A 19393-nucleotide genomic window follows, 5' to 3' on the forward strand; every position below is an offset into this window, starting at 1 on the left:
ACAGTGACTCCACCAGCAGAATAGAGAGTGCAGCTCTGGAGTATAATACCGGATGTAACTCAGGATCAGTACAGGATAAGTAATGTATGTACACAGTGACTCCACCAGCAGAATAGTGAGTGCAGCTCTGGAATATAATACAGGATATAACTTAGGATCAGTACAGGATAAGTAATGTAATGTATGTACACAGTGACTCCACCAGCAGAATAGTGAGTGCTGCTCTGGAGTATAATACAGGATGTAACTCCGGATCAGTACAGGATAAGTAATGTAATGTATGTACACAGTGACTCCACCAGCAGAATAGTGAGTGCAGCTCTGGAGTATAATACAGGATGTAACTCAGGATCAGTACAGGATATGTAATGTATGTACACAGTGACTCCACCAGCAGAATAGTGAGTGTAGCTCTGGAGTATAATACAGGATGTAACTCAGGATCAGTACAGGATAAGTAATGTAATGTATGTACACAGTGACTCCACCAGCAGAATAGTCAATGCAGCTCTGGAGTATAATACAGGATATAACTTAGGATCTGTACAGGATAAGTAATGTAATGTATGTCCACAGTGGCTCCACCAGCAGAATAGTGAGTGCAGCTCTGGAGTATAATACAGGATATAACTCAGGATCAGTAAAGGATAAGTAATGTAATGTATGTACACAGTGACTCCACCAGCACAATAGTGAGTGCAGCTCTGGAGTATAATACAGGATCAGTACAGGATAAGTAATGTATGTACACAGTGACTCCACCAGCAGAATAGTGAGTGCAGCTCTTGAGTATAATACAGGATGTAACTCAGGATCAGTACAGGATAAGTAATGTAATATAAGTAATTGAATGTATTCACAAAGTGACAATTTGAAACATCTTTAACTGAAAAAAGGGTTTCTAGGTGGAAATATACCTTATTTGAAAAGGGATGGAACAAGAATTACCCTACCAGATCTTTATAAAACGGGCTCTATGCAGCTATTTTCAGTTTGTGATTACACTGTACACTAATGACAAGGAAATTGTTAAGAAATTAAAGGCTGACACTTTTTTGTGGGCTCAACTAGTATTCATGTGTTCAATAGGAAACCAAACCTTACAAATGTCAGCTAGGCCTCATGAATATTAACCAGTCAAGCCTCTCTATTGTCACAGGTTACTTACCCATTACACGGTACGTGAAGGACAGGTTACCCGAAGGTGCTTGTTTTGGTCAACTTTAGGCACGCCAACCTAGTACTGAGAATCATAGCTCTTCAAGTAATTTATGGCAATGTGGAGGCAAAGGAAGATTCTGATGCTGATCACTGGTTGTGCTGATAACACTGGAAAGTGATCTAAATTTCAGAGACTTTTCTTTCTTAAAACCTCAGAATTTGAACTCTGGACTTGGACAACCCAAGACATCAGAATCGTCCGCATTGTCGTGTGGTTTTGGAGAAGGAACAGGAGCTCTGTAGCCACTTAAAACGTACATTACATATTGCAAAAGAAAAACCAATAAGAACCATTTTACGGTCATCAATTATTTAGAAACAAGTGGGAAGCAATAGAGAGAGAGAGGAGACTTTCAAAACAATGAACCTCTATAATTAAAGGGAAAATATACAAGGTTCATCCAAGTAGCTTCTGTCAAATGTATTTATCTTTATTACTACAGAAAACATATAATATACTCACAAAACGCTCCACCTGAAGGACCCTGAACATCTGCGAATGACAATCCGAAAGGATATCGCCGTTTTATTTGTACTGCTGACTCAACAAAATGCACCCCCTACTGGTCATCTAAATTCAGCGCTAGAATTACAAGCAGTAAATACGGAATCAAAGGCGACTACAGACACGTAGGTTGCAGCACAGTCATCAGAACATTTCTATAAGTGTTCATTACTGGAAGATTTTTCTAAGGCACTGTTCACACTTGCATTTTGGTCTAAGTGCATAACGGAAACCATGACGCATAAGCAGATCCGTTGCGCAACGAATACTACGGTGCATGACAAAGCCTTACGGACTTAAAATGGGGTCAATCGGGTAACACTGAGAGGTCTTTCGTTTTGACAACAAAAAAAACAACTTTTTTTTTTCCTGTTAAATTTGACGGAATCTGCCTTAACAAATATTGTTCTGATATTTTGATACAATCTGAAAAATTGTTCCATCATTATGATTTCATTGCCCACTTGGTAAATTCTTATCCAATTATTTTTAAACTCCATATTCCTAGTTATAACAACTATAGGGCAATGTATACAACAGATATTGGATGAAGGATTTGCTCATTAAAAGCTATGGGTTGAGTTAAGTGAATTTATGGTCATAGAAAAAAAACTGTTGTTTCTTTAAAAATAAATTTGATAAAAAAAAACAAAAAAACAACAACATAAAATACCTATACAGTTTTCAACATACAGATTTGCTTTCTGTGCCCTTTAACCGAAGTTACCCAAATGGCCAATTCATCTTACAAATAACCCTTTAAACACTTGGCTGCATGCCATTCTTATCCAAGGGCACAATGACCTCTGTCCAAAAAAAGAAAAGATCAAGATTTCCAATATACAAATGGGAAGAAAATATAATTTCTCCAACAGTTTTTTTTTTTCTTATTTGGATTTTACACTAGCAGCAACCAAAGCTGAACTTTCACAAATTCAGATGACACGTCCTGCTTTCTCAGTGCACAGGCCACAACTAAAATGAGATGAGTAAATTGCTAAAATTCTAAAAGTTTTTTATATAACAAAAGTTTCACTATAGAAGGGAACCCAGAAGTAAAAATGAAGTATTGACAATTTAAAAAAAAAAAACTTTTCACCTGTAAAAAACACGTAAATAATTTTTTTTCTAACAAGCTCACTATCTGAATGTTTGTTTGCTAGTTTGTGCCAGCCCTGTGTATTTACTAGGCCGTGGTGACGTTGTGCCCATAGTGATCGCCTCGTCCAATCACCGACTTTACGTCACTAAGTAACTGAACGACATGGTCACGTCGTTGTCACTATGAACGCAACTGAGGCCTCCTAAAATGGCAGCAGAGGATAAAAGAAGAAAGTGCTACGTATGTTATAAAGTTTTTCATTTGCTTTTCCTAAAGATTTTTTTTTATTTTTTTTTTAAGAATGTCCAGATCCCGTCCAACCAATTTAACCCTTTAATACATAAGGGGTAGATGTCAACATGAACATCTTATAGGCCATGGTATAGTGGTGCTAATCAGTTACAGACATGATAAATCAGTAATTACCATGACTAATGTATACAAGACTCCTACATGCCCTCACATGGTGCCATGGCATACTTTACCGTGCCATAAGCTAAAAGTTGCGTTAAACCTGTTAACAAATGGAAGGTAATGAGGCCACAACTTGAAGGGAGTGAATCACCTCAACACAAGTCAAACACGCTGCAAAACTTGTGGTGTCACCACTGCAAAACTTGGCTATGGCTATTGCTCCTCTGCGGCTCTGTCCTGATGGCCATGAGGGGATATTCTCCCGATGTAATACTAAAAAAAAAAGGAAACGCGCAACACAAACATAACCAGGAACCGCATCTGTAGCTTTCAGATCGCACTAAATGCCACATTTTAGCCGCCTGGTACAGAGTAAAGTGCTGGATTATGCCAGCTGTAAAGAGTGAAAATATGTAGAGCCCTCATCCTGCCAACCAGGGCTACAAGCCATACATGAGACAGAAAACAGAGGGAAGACAGATGCTAAACATTTGCTACAAAGAGACAGAAGGTGGAACTTCACTGGAATTATTTACTTTTGACGTTCCCAAATTGAAACCTAGTGACGAACAGTTCTGCCGAGTTTTGCCATTTCTGAGAAACACCTTGTACTTTTGGTGGAACTGACAAACCGTCAGAAGTTTCCACTAAACAGGATCTGCCCCTGACAAAGAACCCAAAACATTCACAACTCCTCCGTGCAGTCTTCTATAAATCTACAAACACTGATCCTTTATATATATGTATGTATATATATATATATATATATATATATATACACACACACACACACACACACACACACACATCTATATACACACACACCTCTGTTCACATCTGCACTAAGAATTCAGTTTTCTGTTCGGTCATAGGGGCAAAAATGCTGCGATGGATTCCTCACACGACGGACACCAACGGCACCCGATGGACCCCATTGACTTTAGTTTCTGCCATCATTTTTTTTTTGCAATATGCGGCACTATTTTCTTCTGCCATTTTTGAAGGAATCTGTGACGGAGGCTTTAAACTGACCCTCCTACACAGATGTAAACATCACCTACTCTTGGAGCCCCTGTCCCCTGTGATTCTCTTCAGTGCTCCTCAGCCATTCAATTGCAGCATCAAGCAGAGCCGTTGATTTTAAACCAGTCTGAATATCACATCTCTCCTCTTGGATACAATCCTACCCAAAGTAAAATGATAAATTGAATTTCAGGTATTTAGGACTATAAGATTCACTTTATTAAAAAAAATAAAAAATTTGTGAAAAATGTCCTTGCGTCTAATATCCAGAATCAGATAACAGGAATTTAGATTTTTTTCTTCTGTCTAAACCTGGTTAATATCCAATGTAACTTATAGTGTGAAAATATAGAATACGGAAGATCGGCCAATACTAGCTAGTGCCATATGTCAATAATACAGATATCAAAATATAGTGTCAGCAAACAGTGTGGCAGAGCAATATGGCGGATAAGAGAGGACAATAACATTAGCCGTAAAAAGCCAACATTTACACCATTAGGGTATATTCACACAGGTCGCAGCAAATCTGACCTAGACACTGCAGGGAATTTTGTCTTGAAGTCCAAACTAAATGGTGTTTAAGTTGGTGCAGACTTTCGGGCAGATTTGTCGCTGCGGACACCGGATGAGTAGATTTAAAGTTTGTACTCACCTTCCCCTGGTCTCCCCTAGCAATGCATCACTCCTCCTGGGGCTAGTATCTGTGCTGCCGGACTCCTGGGATGACGTTTTCTCCCATGTGATCGTTGCAGCCTGTGATTGGCAGTAGTGGTATCATGGTAAGAAACATCATCCCAGGAGTCCAGCAGCACTGACACCAGATGGGGGAGGAGTGAGGCATCGCTATTGGTGACCGGGGGGAGGAGTGAGGCATCGATATGGGTGACCGGGGGGAGGAGTGAGGCATCGATATGGGTGACCGGGGGGAGGAGTGAGGCATCGCTATGGGTGACCGGGGGGAGGAGTGAGGCATCGCTATGGGTGACCGGGGGGAGGAGTGAGGCATCGCTATGGGTGACCGGGGGAGGAGTGAGGCATCGCTATGGGTGACCGGGGGGAGGAGTGAGGCATCGCTATTGGTGACCGGGGGGAGGAGTGAGGCATCGCTATGGATGACCGGGGGGAGGAGTGAGGCATCGCTATGGGTGACCGGGGGGAGGAGTGAGGCATCGCTATTGGTGACCGGGGGGAGGAGTGAGGCATCGCTATGGGTGACCGGGGGGAGGAGTGAGGCATCGCTATTGGTGACCGGGGGGGAGGAGTGAGGCATCGCAATGGGTGAACGGGGGGAGGAGTGAGGCATCGCTATGGGTGACCGGGGGAGGAGTGAGGCATCGCTATTGGTGATCGGGGGGAGGAGTGAGGCGTGGCTGTGGCAGACTGGGGGGAGGAGAGCATAGGCTTTTTAAAAAAAAATTTAAAGTAAAACTTGCAATCCTTGCTGCGTATTCATAGCTTATCCGCAAAAACAAAAACGCAACACTTACTATTTGTTGCAGAATTTTACTTCCCCGTTGAATTCAATGGGAAAAGTCCGCAACCAATATGCTGCAGCAAAAAAAAAAAAAAGAAAAAATTTACATGGAAAATTTCTGCAGCGTGTGGATGCGATTTCTAAAATCTCCTAGACTTTGCTGCTACTGTAATACGCTACGGGTTTTACGACTGAAAATTTGAATGGAAAATCTGCAGCAATTACGCTACGTTTGAACATACCTTAAAAGTAACCTCTGAACGACAAAAGGACTCGGTCTGTGTCTAGTACAGAGCAGATTTTATGCTACAGCTGCATGTAAGTGTTTGCTAATTTTCTATATGAAACAATGTTGCGCCTAGAGATCCTTAAATTATGTTGAGTTTTAAATGTAACGAAGGAACCTTTTCACATGTCTAATTACCATACAAATCAGTTATCCCAAAAAATATGGCTAAGGCTCCGATTTTAAATATAGGTTTGGGAGTCTTCAGCGACCGCCACCAACATATTTCTATAGTGGCATTATTTCATAAGTCTTCTTAACGCGTTCGTCAATTTAACCCCTTCCGTCAAGCGCTGATGGAAGTACGGAGTTAATCACTTCTCTTTCTTATGACTGTCGGCCCCATAATTACTTCTGGACCAGGGATTGTTGCAGAGAAGACGTCCTTAAAAGCTTTGTGTTTGCGCTGAAGGTCTACTCTGTTGATTAATAAGCGTTTCATAATTGGTGGTGCTTTTAATACCATCTAGGTCTGATGCCGTTAATGAAATCTAAATGCCCGAGTTAATGATGTGGCCAGAAGACACTCTGGGCAACTGGTAGCTGTAGAGAATGGGGGGGTGCACGCATGATCTCACTCACGAGCTGGGTTCTCCTCTCCCACTCAGTCATGTGCCAACAAAAGCTATTAAGTGCTGGCACAGCAATCTACAACGATGGACCACTAAAAAGAGGTGCTGTGACCTCCAATATCAGCATTATGGAATTTAACCTTGTTGCTGCCAAAGTGGTTGCAATCTTTTATTCACGGTTCCCATTGTGACAAAGTTGAAGCTGTGGCCCCTGATTTACACATTATAACTGAAGTATAAAAAATTGCCATTATTTTTGCATGCGGTAGTCAGTTCAGAGCTGGCAAAAATGAGAAAACTTGTTTTACAACTTCACAGTTTGAGCTGCAAATTGGCCATATTGTATCCTGATTTATAATGCTATGCACAAACCCTTGCAAAAATATTCCGTCTTGTATTTATATATACCCGCAAAACAAACAGAAGCGGATCCCAACAGACCAAAGTAGCAAAACCAGTGTGAATGAGAATACTGGCAGGAAATCTACAGGCAACCCAGGATAATCCTTAAAGTGTAGCTAAACATTCAGCAAAGTTCTGACAGGTCAGTGACACGTCAGAAGTTTGGCTTGGTGGGGGTCCGAGCACTGAGACCCCACCAATCGCTGGAACGAAGCAGCAGAAGCGCTCGGGTGAGCGCTCCGCCGCTTCGTGTCTGTTCGGCTTTTTCCAGAAAGCCGATGTATCAGAGTACAGACTCGTAGACTTTGTATTGAGCCCGTACACAGATACATTTATTTGCGGAAAAAGCCGAACAGACACGAAGCGGCTGAGCGCTCACACGAGACCTTCAGCTGCTTCATTCTAGCGATTGGTGGGGGTCTCAGTGCTCAGATCCCCACCAATCAAAACTTCTGACGTCACTATGACATGTCAGAAGTTTGGTGAACATTTAGTTACTCATTAACTGAAAGACTAAAGCCCCCTGAACACGGTCGTAACCGTAATCCTGGTCCGTGATTACACCTACGGATGGCCGCGGACAGTCCGCATTTTGAGGGCCGTGCTCCCATTATAAAGTATGGGATAACAGTCCGTAAAATAGAAAAAAAGGACACGTTCTATTTTTTACTGAAGCTTTCTACGGCCCGGACACCTTCCCAGAAATATACATGATGGCGTCCGTCTGCCATAGAAATGAATAGGTCTGTAATTGCGGTCTCTAATTACGGATTAAAATCTACGGTCGTGTGCATGGGCATAAGCAGAAAGTCCATGAAAACCCAAAAATTGCTCATATACAGATCTAAGGATGGCCATACAGCAGTCAACCTCAGGACTAGATAAGGAAAGCAGGATTAGAAAAATATGGCTGCTTTTCTGTCCATGGGTTGTGTCTGATATTCCGGCTAGACTTCACTGAAGTGAATGGAGTGGAGCTGCAATACCACAAACAACCTGTGGACAGGTGTGGCACTATTTTTGGAACATATCAACCATGTTTTTCTAATCCTGGACAAAATTAAAATTAGAAAAGATCGGATTCCAAATTTTGGCCAAGAAGTTGGATCTCCTGATAGCAACCAAGACTCATAATAAAAATCCTACCAATTTTAACAGAAACCATATCTAGTGTTGACACCTTGCATGAAGTATTAAAGGGCCAACTGGCGGATATTAATTACATTAATTATGATATTAATAATAGGATATGCCATAAATGTTCATACGAATATCCCTTTAAATAGCTTAAATAATATCACTTTACTAACTGAGAGAGTAATAGAATTGTTCATCCTGGGCCTCCTGCTTCACGATTACAATACCAGTTTGTAAGGCAACATTTAAGCAATTGCCTTATTGAGCACTTAGATCCAGTTTCAGGGTAGACTCCATGCAATGGATATGCCCACGTCCTGAGTAGGAGATTACACCGGCGTTTAATAACTTGGGATCTCAGACATAGAACGTGTTAAGGTTATGGCAAAGGGCACATCTACCAATTATCGGATATGGTAGGAATGCTACCTGCAAGAGGGGAAAGTGAGCACCTGAGGACAAGCGTTAAGAATCCAGATTATCTCGAACAACATAGCCGACAAGACCCAGATTTACACAAATCAACGAACAGAAGGAAAAAAAAAAAAAAGCACAAAAAACAATGTCCCTATAAAACTGCACAGGGATTTTCCCGGTCACCTCGGATCCTCTGTAGCAGCCAACAAATGACTCCCCATCTAGTACAGCAGAAGATTTCTGCACATCATACCCGCCTGGCGTTCCTCAAGGGATTAGTCATTTACTTCCCATGAATCCTGCTGCTTTCCCCTCCAATTCTAGCCTCAAAAAAGATATTTCAATTTCAAAAAGGAACAATAAAACTCCTCCCCAGTATTTCCCTCTCCCCCTCGTATTTCCCACAGAGTCACCTGCTGGACCCCGGGGAAAGATGGACTTGTCTGCAAGGGTTTGGTACTGTTTGGATAAGCAGCTAATCCCTTGGGCAGCTCTTGTCAGATTACTAATTAGCTAAATCGGATCGGCCTGAGAAGACCATGCGGTCAGTCTGACTTCAGATGAAGCAGGACAAGGAATAGGAGGAGCGGGGGAGTTTCCAATATTAACCCTTCCATGAATGGATGGTTCCGGGGCATTACGGACGGTCCAAAAGCAGATGTTGCTGCTTTACTTTGGCACTGTGCACATAGGAACTCAGCGATGGGACATAAATGTATTTGCCGACGTGGCTTCCAATGTTCTGGCACAGCTACAAGTTCACCTGGTGGCAAAAAATATATATATTTTCCCTATAGAACATATTCTGGTTTCTATAAAACACAATTTAAGGAGGAATAAAACCAGGAAGCGTTGAATACGTGCCCAAAAATATGGAGTATTGTTATTCCGAAATCCTCTATCTGTAAACAGTGGGGAGGGGAGGCCAGGAGGTCACGCTGACATTTCTATTATCCCTGATGTCATCGCAGAGAATCCATAAGAAGAGCTCAGCCGGTAATGCCTTTAAATATTCCAAGATATTTTCCATAATTTCTTCAGATTCACCCGACTGATAACGGGCACATTCTGCCACAGGTCGGTCCACGTTCTCCGCACATGGGAAACGGGAATGGATCACAGCTGAGGAAGTTAGGAAAACCTTTCCTGATGGTTTAGCGACTTCCTTCTGCAGGGATCTGCTCCCAGATAAGAAAGACCAGGGCTACACATAGACATTTTGTAGGGCTACTGATGGATTTTAACTGTTGAGTGACTGCTGCAGTCCACAATAATTGAATCCAACTCAATGTATTCATTTGGACTGCAGCGGTCACTAAATAGTTAGCATCAATCAGTAGCGCTACAAAAAGTCTATAGGTGTAGCCCTGGCCTAAGCGGACAGATAGGAGACCGAAAGTATGGCCATGTGAAAGAGCCCCAAGACCCGTTACTTCACGGTCAATTATCCTACATACAAATGTGAGAAAAGGCAACCGGTGAACACGTGACGGGACCACGACATCAAACTGCCAGACGGGGAGTGGCATAATATTTATTATCCATGTTGAAAAGTAATTAATAGCTGAGGAAAGAGGAATTTAACCCAACCCAAGCAATAAATGCTAGTTAATGCCAAACCTGAATTGAAGATTTATTTTTTTTTACATTTAAATTGATCAAAGTACACAATCATAAATATATAAAAAAAATGAGTCCGGTGTGAGGTTTTGCATGGGATAATGTGGAAATTTACATAATAGGATATAATGGAAACGTGGTCAAATTATCAGGTACGCAGGCGAACAAGTTAAACATGTTTTTTTTAATTTTAATTAAACATTACACAATGATTAGTTTACCGGTTTTCTTAATATATTGTATATATCATAATATTATACAAAGAACAAGCTGGAATGTTGCCTACGTATCCAGTTTATATAATTAGGGACTCAGTATAGTATTAATAGCTATGTGATTGTTGTCATGTACGCCACAATTTCAGGAATTTTTGGACAATTATATTAGTTGGGCCAAGCTGTGGTTAGACCCAGAACAACAAAGTCATCCAGGTGAAAACTGCAGCTAAATATTTATGACCCAAACATCAACAGAAAATGATGAGTAAAAAGTCGGTCCCGTGCAATGACATGATTGTGTTCCCTTAGCTCTCATACACACAGGCGAATTTCAGTGCTTTATAACCACCGAGTTTCACGGATCTGTAATGGGGCACACGTAGCGCTCTATGGGGTCATCCTGTACGCATGAATCTGTAGCATGATCCATCGAATGCTGTATTGCACATAGTGCGGACGCATCATACAGTGGTTCACTATGAAGACTTTGCTGTGTGCATGATGCTTAAGGGCATATTCACACGGTGCAGATAGATCGTGGTTTATTGCAAGATTATTGCAAAATGTATGCAAATTGCTTTGTTTCTGCGTTATTTTGCAAAAACTGCAACTTTTTTCTTATGATTTTGTGGTAATCTTGATTTGACCGCAAAGTGTGAATAGACCCTTACAACTTAAATAAGGTTCAGGTTGAATATGAGGTTTTCATCAAGTCGTCTTAAAGGTTCCCTAAATATGGTAAATATAAGATGAAAGGGGGGCATGGTGCCAGCACTATCTTGGCCACTGTGCACACAGGACAATCTATGGCTGCCACCAACCAATTCTCCACAGTTACCACCACACATAATGATTGTGTAATCATTCTCTAAGATGGGCACATAGAGGGCATTCAGGAGAGAAACCTAAATGTATACCAAGCGGACACAATTTTGGCATACAGTATGTAGGTTCCAAAGAAAGCTATAGATACATTACAGTATACATTTCTATACTTTTTTTTATTTTAACAAAACGTACACAATCATGCTGTGAAGAAAAGCCTAACAACATTTCGACTACGTTTAAAGTTAGCCGAGCGTCCTAGCGATGTCCATTTTGCTGAACCAAGTTCTGGTCCGTGGATTTTGAAGTGGATGTAATTAACTTTTATTTCTCCAGGGACTTTCAATACTAAAGAGTTGTACAGTATTAAACAGCAGAGACTGAATATGGTCTTCCTCTGGGAGCCACATACCGCCCTCCTACGTTCTATGTCACATAGTTGATTTTTCAAGAAGCTGGTCTCTGATCCTGGACATGACATTCAACAAACCACATCCTCCGTTACTGCGTCTCCTTTTTATCGGTTTGGCTGTTGGCAGCCTGCGAGTGCACAGCTGACAACGCTTCAGTGGAGCCCTGAAGGATGGACTTACAACTGTCCAGTCCATTTACACATGAAGGTCAATGATCCAGCGCAGGCCCAGGAACACAGGAGACGCACTAAAATAAAAAGCCTGCAGCTAATGCAGTGAGAGCAGCCTTACACGTTGCAAGGCCCCAGAGCTCCTCTCAACCTGCCCTTCACGGCTCTCGGCTGCCACTTTTGGAGGTCTGCTCTCCCATGCGTTCCTGGAGCGTTAACCAGTCCATATGGTAGCCAATATGTTAACAATATGGAGGAGCTATTTGTCAGGTCCAGAGCAGATGGATGTGACATATCAACCCCTATCCCTGACATGTTCCAACTTCCTGCCGCCGCTAGTCAGGATGACACCGGAAGCCGTGACTGCGGGGCTGGCTGAGTAGACAAATGTAGAACTGCTTGTGGCTGTCTATCATTAACCAATTCATACTTAAACAGATCTCAGTAAGGGGTTAACTTTGCGGGTTGGAAGAAAACGGATACTACTCTGTAGCCTGTTAACCTATGCTGTACATTACTATAAAAGGACTACTTTTCCCTGTGCATTTTGATGTACAGTAAAAGACATACGCAGATTCTTTTTTTATCATCAAGTGCTATTTTATTGGTTCATTTATATTTAAGGACTGAGTAAATGAGCAAGTATCATTTATCAGCCTCTACCATTTAAAAGAAAAAATCCTATATATATATATATTTCTATAGATAGATAGATATGAGATAGATAGATATGAGATAGATAGATATGAGATAGATAGATAGATAGATAGATAGATAGATAGATAGATAGATAGATAGATAGATAGATAGATAGATAGATATGAGACAGATAGATATGAGATAGATAGATAGATAGATAGATAGATAGATAGATAGATATGAGACAGATAGATATGAGATAGATAGATATGAGATAGATAGATATGAGATAGATAGATAGATAGATAGATAGATAGATAGATAGATAGATAGATATGAGACAGATAGATATGAGATAGATAGATAGATAGATAGATAGATAGATAGATAGATAGATAGATAGATAGATAGATAGATAGATATGAGACAGATAGATATGAGATAGATAGATATGAGATAGATAGATATGAGATAGATATGAGATAGATAGATATGAGATAGATAGATATGAGACAGATAGAAATGAGATAGATAGATAGATAGATAGATAGATAGATAGATAGATAGATAGATAGATAGATATGAGATAGATATGAGATAGATAGATATGAGATAGATAGATATGAGACAGATAGATATGAGATAGATAGATATGAGATAGATAGATAGATATGAGATAGATATGAGATAGATAGATATGAGATAGATAGATAGATATGAGATAGATATGAGATAGATAGATATGAGATAGATAGATATGAGACAGATAGATATGAGATAGATAGATATGAGATAGATAGATAGATATGAGATAGATAGATATGAGATAGATAGATATGAGATAGATATGAGATAGATATGAGATAGATATGAGATAGATAGATAGATAGATAGATAGATAGATAGATAGATAGATAGATAGATAGATAGATAGATAGATAGATAGATAGATAGATAGATAGATAGATAGATAGATATGAGATAGATAGATAGATAGATATGAGATAGATAGATAGATAGATAGATAGATAGATAGATAGATAGATAGATAGATAGATAGATAGATAGATAGATAGATAGATAGATAGATAGATAGATAGATAGATAGATAGATACAAACACACACATATATATTTGGCCTAGTGACCTCCCGTAGGTGAAAGAAAAGTAAAATCCACCTCTACTTTTGGATTGTAGGTTACTGCACATAGACGTCAAGATTTGCCATTGATCCAACCAGCGATTTGTCCTTTATCAGCAGGAATGACCTGGAGTTAAAATTCATGGCGGCCGGATTTTTAGGGCAACAGGGAAATATCATGACCATAAAGGAAGCAAGTCCAATCATAGAGCAATAATAGAGAGATAATAAGTCTGCACATTATAATATAAAACCAAAAATCAGTATTACAAAAAAGTTAAAGCTTCTATAAATTTCTGATGGTTAATATCAGCAACAAGCGTCCTGCGCTCTTGCCTTGCTTTAGCTGTCAAATACAACCGCAAGTGACAGGATTTTCCCAAACTTCTATGAGCAGGTTATGAAACTTGTCCGAGTGACAGGTGAACATTATACACATTCTGCACAGGAAAACAGCTGTACGAGCCGTCACCAAAAATTCATGGCTATTGATTTCCATGTATTTCTTTTCGACTGGGAAACTGCATCTCAGCTTTCATTCATAATTCATAATCTGGCTATAATTTCCAGAAATGAGGCGTAATATAAAGAGATTAGTGACTGACAGCTGCAGCATGTCGGCTCGGCGCTGATTATCTGCATAGTCATGTTTATGTGTCGTCTTCAGCATTGGCTCTCAATACAAGCAAAGGATGTCCCAGCGGGGGCCTCATTAAACTGACCCCCAAGTTCCCCGACTTCAAAACCAAAGGTCATATTGGATGAATCCATTTTTAATGAATGAAATAGCTGGTGAGCACATCTCGGCTTATAGACGGCTTGTGTTAGCTGAGCCCCTCAGATGTCTTATTCTTTTACTTATTGAGCCCCTTACATGAAAAGGCAGCAGATGGCATATACCTGTTGGCTGTTCTGCATCTGCCCACATATAACCAGTGAGCATTACCCGGGCAGCAGGATAAAGGTGTTTTGTGTGACTGACACGTTATTTGCATGTAATTTGCTAATAGTCTAAAGTCAGTACGTTTTTTTTTTATTCCCGTTCCTTATATCTAACATGAAGTTAAGGGGGAACGGTTGTCTCTCCTGACATGTCGATTTTCGTAAATACTTGCATTCTCCATAAAAAAAATTAAAAAATTAAAAAATTCCTGGAGCATTTCTTAGAACTCCCATTACTCTGTTATCCCCCCTGGAAATAAATTGACAACTGGGTGTTATTCTCCTTGTCGTGTATCCCTACACAATCTGACAATGTGAGCACTGACTGGACAGTGTCAGTGTGGAGTGACACGTCCTATTGATAAGGAGAATGCTAAATCCCAGATGTCAATATGCATTTCCACATTTCCAGGAGGAATTATAGAGGAACGGCAGATTGCTAAGAAAAGATGCTACAAAATTGCAATGTAAACAGCGCTACATTGTACCTTTCACCTATGAGTGGTCACATGAGCTCCACAGGTTTTAGAAAAATTTTGAATTAGATTCTGTGTAACCACTGTTACCACAAGACTTGTTAGGCAGATTTTGTCATTCAGAACTCTAGGAAAGCTGAATGAAAATCCCTATGGGAGCTGTAATTGAAGCCATTTTGGTTGTCCTCTATTTTCCCAGGAAATAAAAGTGAAAGCTAAATAAAAATCCAGACAAAGGTTACTCAAGAACTTATGTTTTATAAAAAGTGACATCATTGGAGTATAACTGGCAAGTAGTGACATCATCACCACCACTGTGACTTTACTATAAGAACATAATAAGAAATAATATCTGTGTCTTCTCTCTTTATGTTATTACAGATCAGTTCATTGACTTACCCTAAAAATTTATAGTATGGAACATAATATTATTATTATGGTTATTAGATTAGAGCAAATCTAGCTAAAATACTCAAGCACGTTGTAATTGTATGACATATATGTATAATCATATAACGTATAATAAATAATTGGCATTGTTGGATTGTCCGGGAATCAGGACTTGTGGATGGCAGGCAGAGCGGGAGGGAGCGCGACGGTCAGAGCGAACTCTAAAGGAAGTTCTATTAGATTTTATACTTACAAATGGATGGATTATCAGATGTGACTGCGGCGGGGAGCTAATGTCTTAGCGATTGCCTATCAATGTGATTTACTCGACTGCTATGTAAAAAGGTCTTAGATTTTTTTTTAAATGCTGACAGTCACACTTTAATGCAAACTATGGGAGATGATAAAGGCGACACAAGAAGTTTTATTTAAATAAACAAAATTCTATGTCGTTGAGAATGGATATTCATAGCAGGAATCTTTGTATAAATAAGGAAATTATAAAACAGGAGTTACAATCCATAAGACATTTTAGCGAATATAGATTTGACTATGATAAAGTATATTAAAGAAACATAAGTTAGGTCTATGATTTTGGAATAAAAAAAAAATAAAATATTTAAAGAGAATCGGTCACCTTTTCTGACTTGTCTATTTTATAATATTCCTGTACGATCTATGAAATAAAAATTCTAGAGCATTTTGAAGAAAAAAAAAGCAACAATAAAGTTTACAGTACATTTTTTTTTTAAATAATAAATTATGTATATAAAAAAAAGTTTTGCTTTTTTCCCCCCTTACAAAATGCTTTATTATAGGAAAAAATGGGTTTCCAAAATTGGGCACCTTTACCATTCAAGTTTCTAAAAAGTCTGACGACCACCTCTATTCGCGCTATAGTAGTGGCCATATTGGTTGAACAGAATTCCAAAAACTTGACAGAAAAAGAAAGATTTTTATAGGTGATTTTATTTTCTTATTTTAGGGGTAACAAGTGCTCATGTAAAAATAGAATTAGACATTTAGGAAGTGATTCTGAGTCTTGTAATGGGATCTTTGAAGATGACCTTACCTTGCACATGAAGTCCCGTTGGAGTGATGTCCATTCCAACTTGTGACACTTCTTACTGCAATCTTCGCTGTCTTTATTAAAATGGCTTCGCTCAGTTGGATTCCTAAACAAAAGTACGAATGAAACATTTATTAATTTTCTTTTTTTAAATGCAAAATAACAAATTCCATAATAATCCCTTTACATGCATTTGTATGTAAGCCTGTGTATGTGAATATATAATCACACCCCCATACGGTGTACAGAGCCCCCCTCCAAAAATAAATATATATTTTTTCCATATTCTCTTGCAAAAATAGGCAGTAAAAAGGAAAAGCCAACCTGACCTATACTGTAAGAGGCTGGAATCGGGACAGGGGGGCAACTTTCTATTATACACCCCATGTTGATTCTGCCACTGAGCAGGGACTGAAGCCTTGTAGTAAGCACTGCACATGATATCGAGGTGCATAATACCGCTCGCTGGGGCACAATCGGCATGGGGTTTATGTTAGAAAGTTGCAACTTGTCCTGGTTCCAGACCCATTTGATAATAATATAGGATCCCTTTAAATGTTCCTACAAGGATAATTTCACTGAGGGTATGTGCACACGTAGTGACCAAAAACGTCTGAAAATCCAGAGCTGTTTTCAAGGGAAAACAGACCCTGCTTTTCAGACGTTTTTTGACCAACTCGAATTTTTCGCGCCGTTTTCGCGGCGTTTTTTACGTCAGCTCCAAAAACGTCCAAAGAAGTGTTCTGCACTTCTTTTGACGAGGCTGTATTTTTCCACGTCGTCGTTTGACAGCTGTCAAACGACGACGCGTAAATAACAGGTCGTCTGCACAATACGTCGGCAAAGCCATTCAAATGAATGGGCAGATGTTTGCCGACGTATTGGAGCCCTATTTTCAGACGTAAAACGAGGCATAATACGCCTCGTTTACGTCTGAAAATAGGTCGTGTGAACCCAGCCTAACAGGCCATAGGCAGAAGCAGAGGTGATACACATTGACTGGGATCGTTCCACGGGCACGGCTCAAAAAGTGCAGCCGAAATTGGCCTATAATGACTTGTACCATTAAATAAATGAGAGATGAAAAGCTGAACTCGTCGTCCACATAGAGGATCTCACCAAATTGCTCTTTCAAAATTTTTTTTTGTCTGCACATAAAACTCATACATATACATATATGAAACGGATGCGATTGTAATTTCCACCTAACGCGAGCTCAGTAAATATCTTTGGTTAATTTGCTCTTACGATTATCAGCTCGTTATGAGGAGATTACGCCACGTCATTTTATGCAGAGTATAATCATATTTTCCAGCTTTATACCTTGACAACAGTCAAAGTCCAGAAAAGACACAGTTTTATAATCAACTTTTACCATAAAAAATTAGTAAAAAAACAAAACTAAAAACTTCTGGAAGTTGCCATCATCCCTGTTCTGTGTGTTGTAAAGCACTGGAATCGTTCTATTTGTGGAATTTACACAACACAATCGCAGCAGATGTTGCGTTTCCTTTAGAATGACACGCTGAAGTCTCAGGGTGACTAACTTTTTTTTTTTTTTAATTATTATTAAAGAAAAAAATCCTGAACTTGTTCCACATTTATTAATTTCGGGACAAAGCACAAAAGTTAAGGAAAAGCAACTAATTGTTAAATAACAAAGGCTACTGTTAAGATCCATTACAGATAGGGACACAGCCAAAAAAGGAGCCAAATGTGTCAACACAGCTACCAAGAGACCTTGTGTCATTTTAAGCAAATATTGTGGCGTTTCCATGACAATCCCTGTTTTGAATATCCTACTTGTTCACATTTTGAAAAATGCCCTTCCTGTTTGCTATTTAATAAGCAGATTTTAGTACGTTGGATAAGAAAAAGCGACACAGATGCATAAAGAACTTTACAGCACTGGAAACCTGGGACATGCTGTACATGGTACAAGATCAGTCCTTGGGAGAAAAGTCCTTATAATCACTGGCATATAGATGGTCTTGGAACCTGCTGCATTACTGGTGTCGATGATAATTTGCAGATATACATGAAATTATCAACACGTCATTGAGAAGTCTGGAGACTGAGATCTGAAGAAAAACTTTTCAGGCTATGCAGCTAAGGCCCCGTGCACACAACGTATTTTTCATCAGTAATTACGGACCGATTCATTTCTATTGGCCACGGACACCATTCAGTATTTTTACTGATGGGTGTCCGTGCTGAAAAAATTATAGAACCTGTCCTATTCTTGTCAGTAATTACGGCAAGGACTCTCCCATAGAAGTCTACGGGAGCTTCCGTAACTACGGACGGCTACGGATGTGCATCGGTATACCATCCGTATTTACGGAAGCCCTGCTATGCAACATGCCGATGAAGTACGGATGCAACACGGACAGTATTTACAGACACCCTTCCGTATATATGGACAGCATTTCAGGATAGATGAAAATATGGTCTAAGGCCCCATGCACACGGCCGTGCCCGTAATCATGGCCCGCGATTGCGGGCCTCCGACACCCATGGGCCGCATTTTTCATGCCGTGCTCCCATACAAAGTATGGGAGCACGGCCTGTAAAATCAGAAAAGTAGGACATGCTCCATATTTCCCAGCACGGTTCTACGGCACGGACGCCTATCTATAGCGCTACAGAGGTATCCGCGGCCAGTAGAATCAGGCGGATCCATAATTGCGGACCATATTTCAGTCCGCAATTACAGAGTTTTTTTTACGGTTGTGTGCATGGGGCCTTAGGGTGGACGAAAAAACTTGCACATTTGTCTGATACAAACCCTAAATGACATTTCATGCAGTCATTCCCCCGTGCTGCCAGCTGTAGTGATTACTGTTGAAACCCAAGTAGGAGGAGAAGCTAGCTACTTCCTTACCAGGAATATATAAAATAAAGGTTCTGGCACATACGACACATCCCTGATAA

General features: G+C 39.9%; 1 protein-coding gene across 2 annotated transcripts in view; it reads right to left on the bottom strand.

Moving 5' to 3' along the window:
- Positions 1-19393, bottom strand: part of CASZ1 (castor zinc finger 1) — a 200750-nt gene that overhangs the window by 140705 nt on the left and 40652 nt on the right. For both annotated transcript variants that reach the window (XM_075839342.1, XM_075839343.1), the window contains one exon: positions 16463-16565. The gene's annotated coding sequence lies outside the window, so the exon portion shown is untranslated. The remainder of the gene's footprint in view (positions 1-16462; positions 16566-19393) is intronic.

This window comes from Rhinoderma darwinii, chromosome 10 (genome assembly GCF_050947455.1).
Source record: "Rhinoderma darwinii isolate aRhiDar2 chromosome 10, aRhiDar2.hap1, whole genome shotgun sequence".
Classification (NCBI taxonomy): Eukaryota; Metazoa; Chordata; class Amphibia; order Anura; family Rhinodermatidae; genus Rhinoderma; species Rhinoderma darwinii.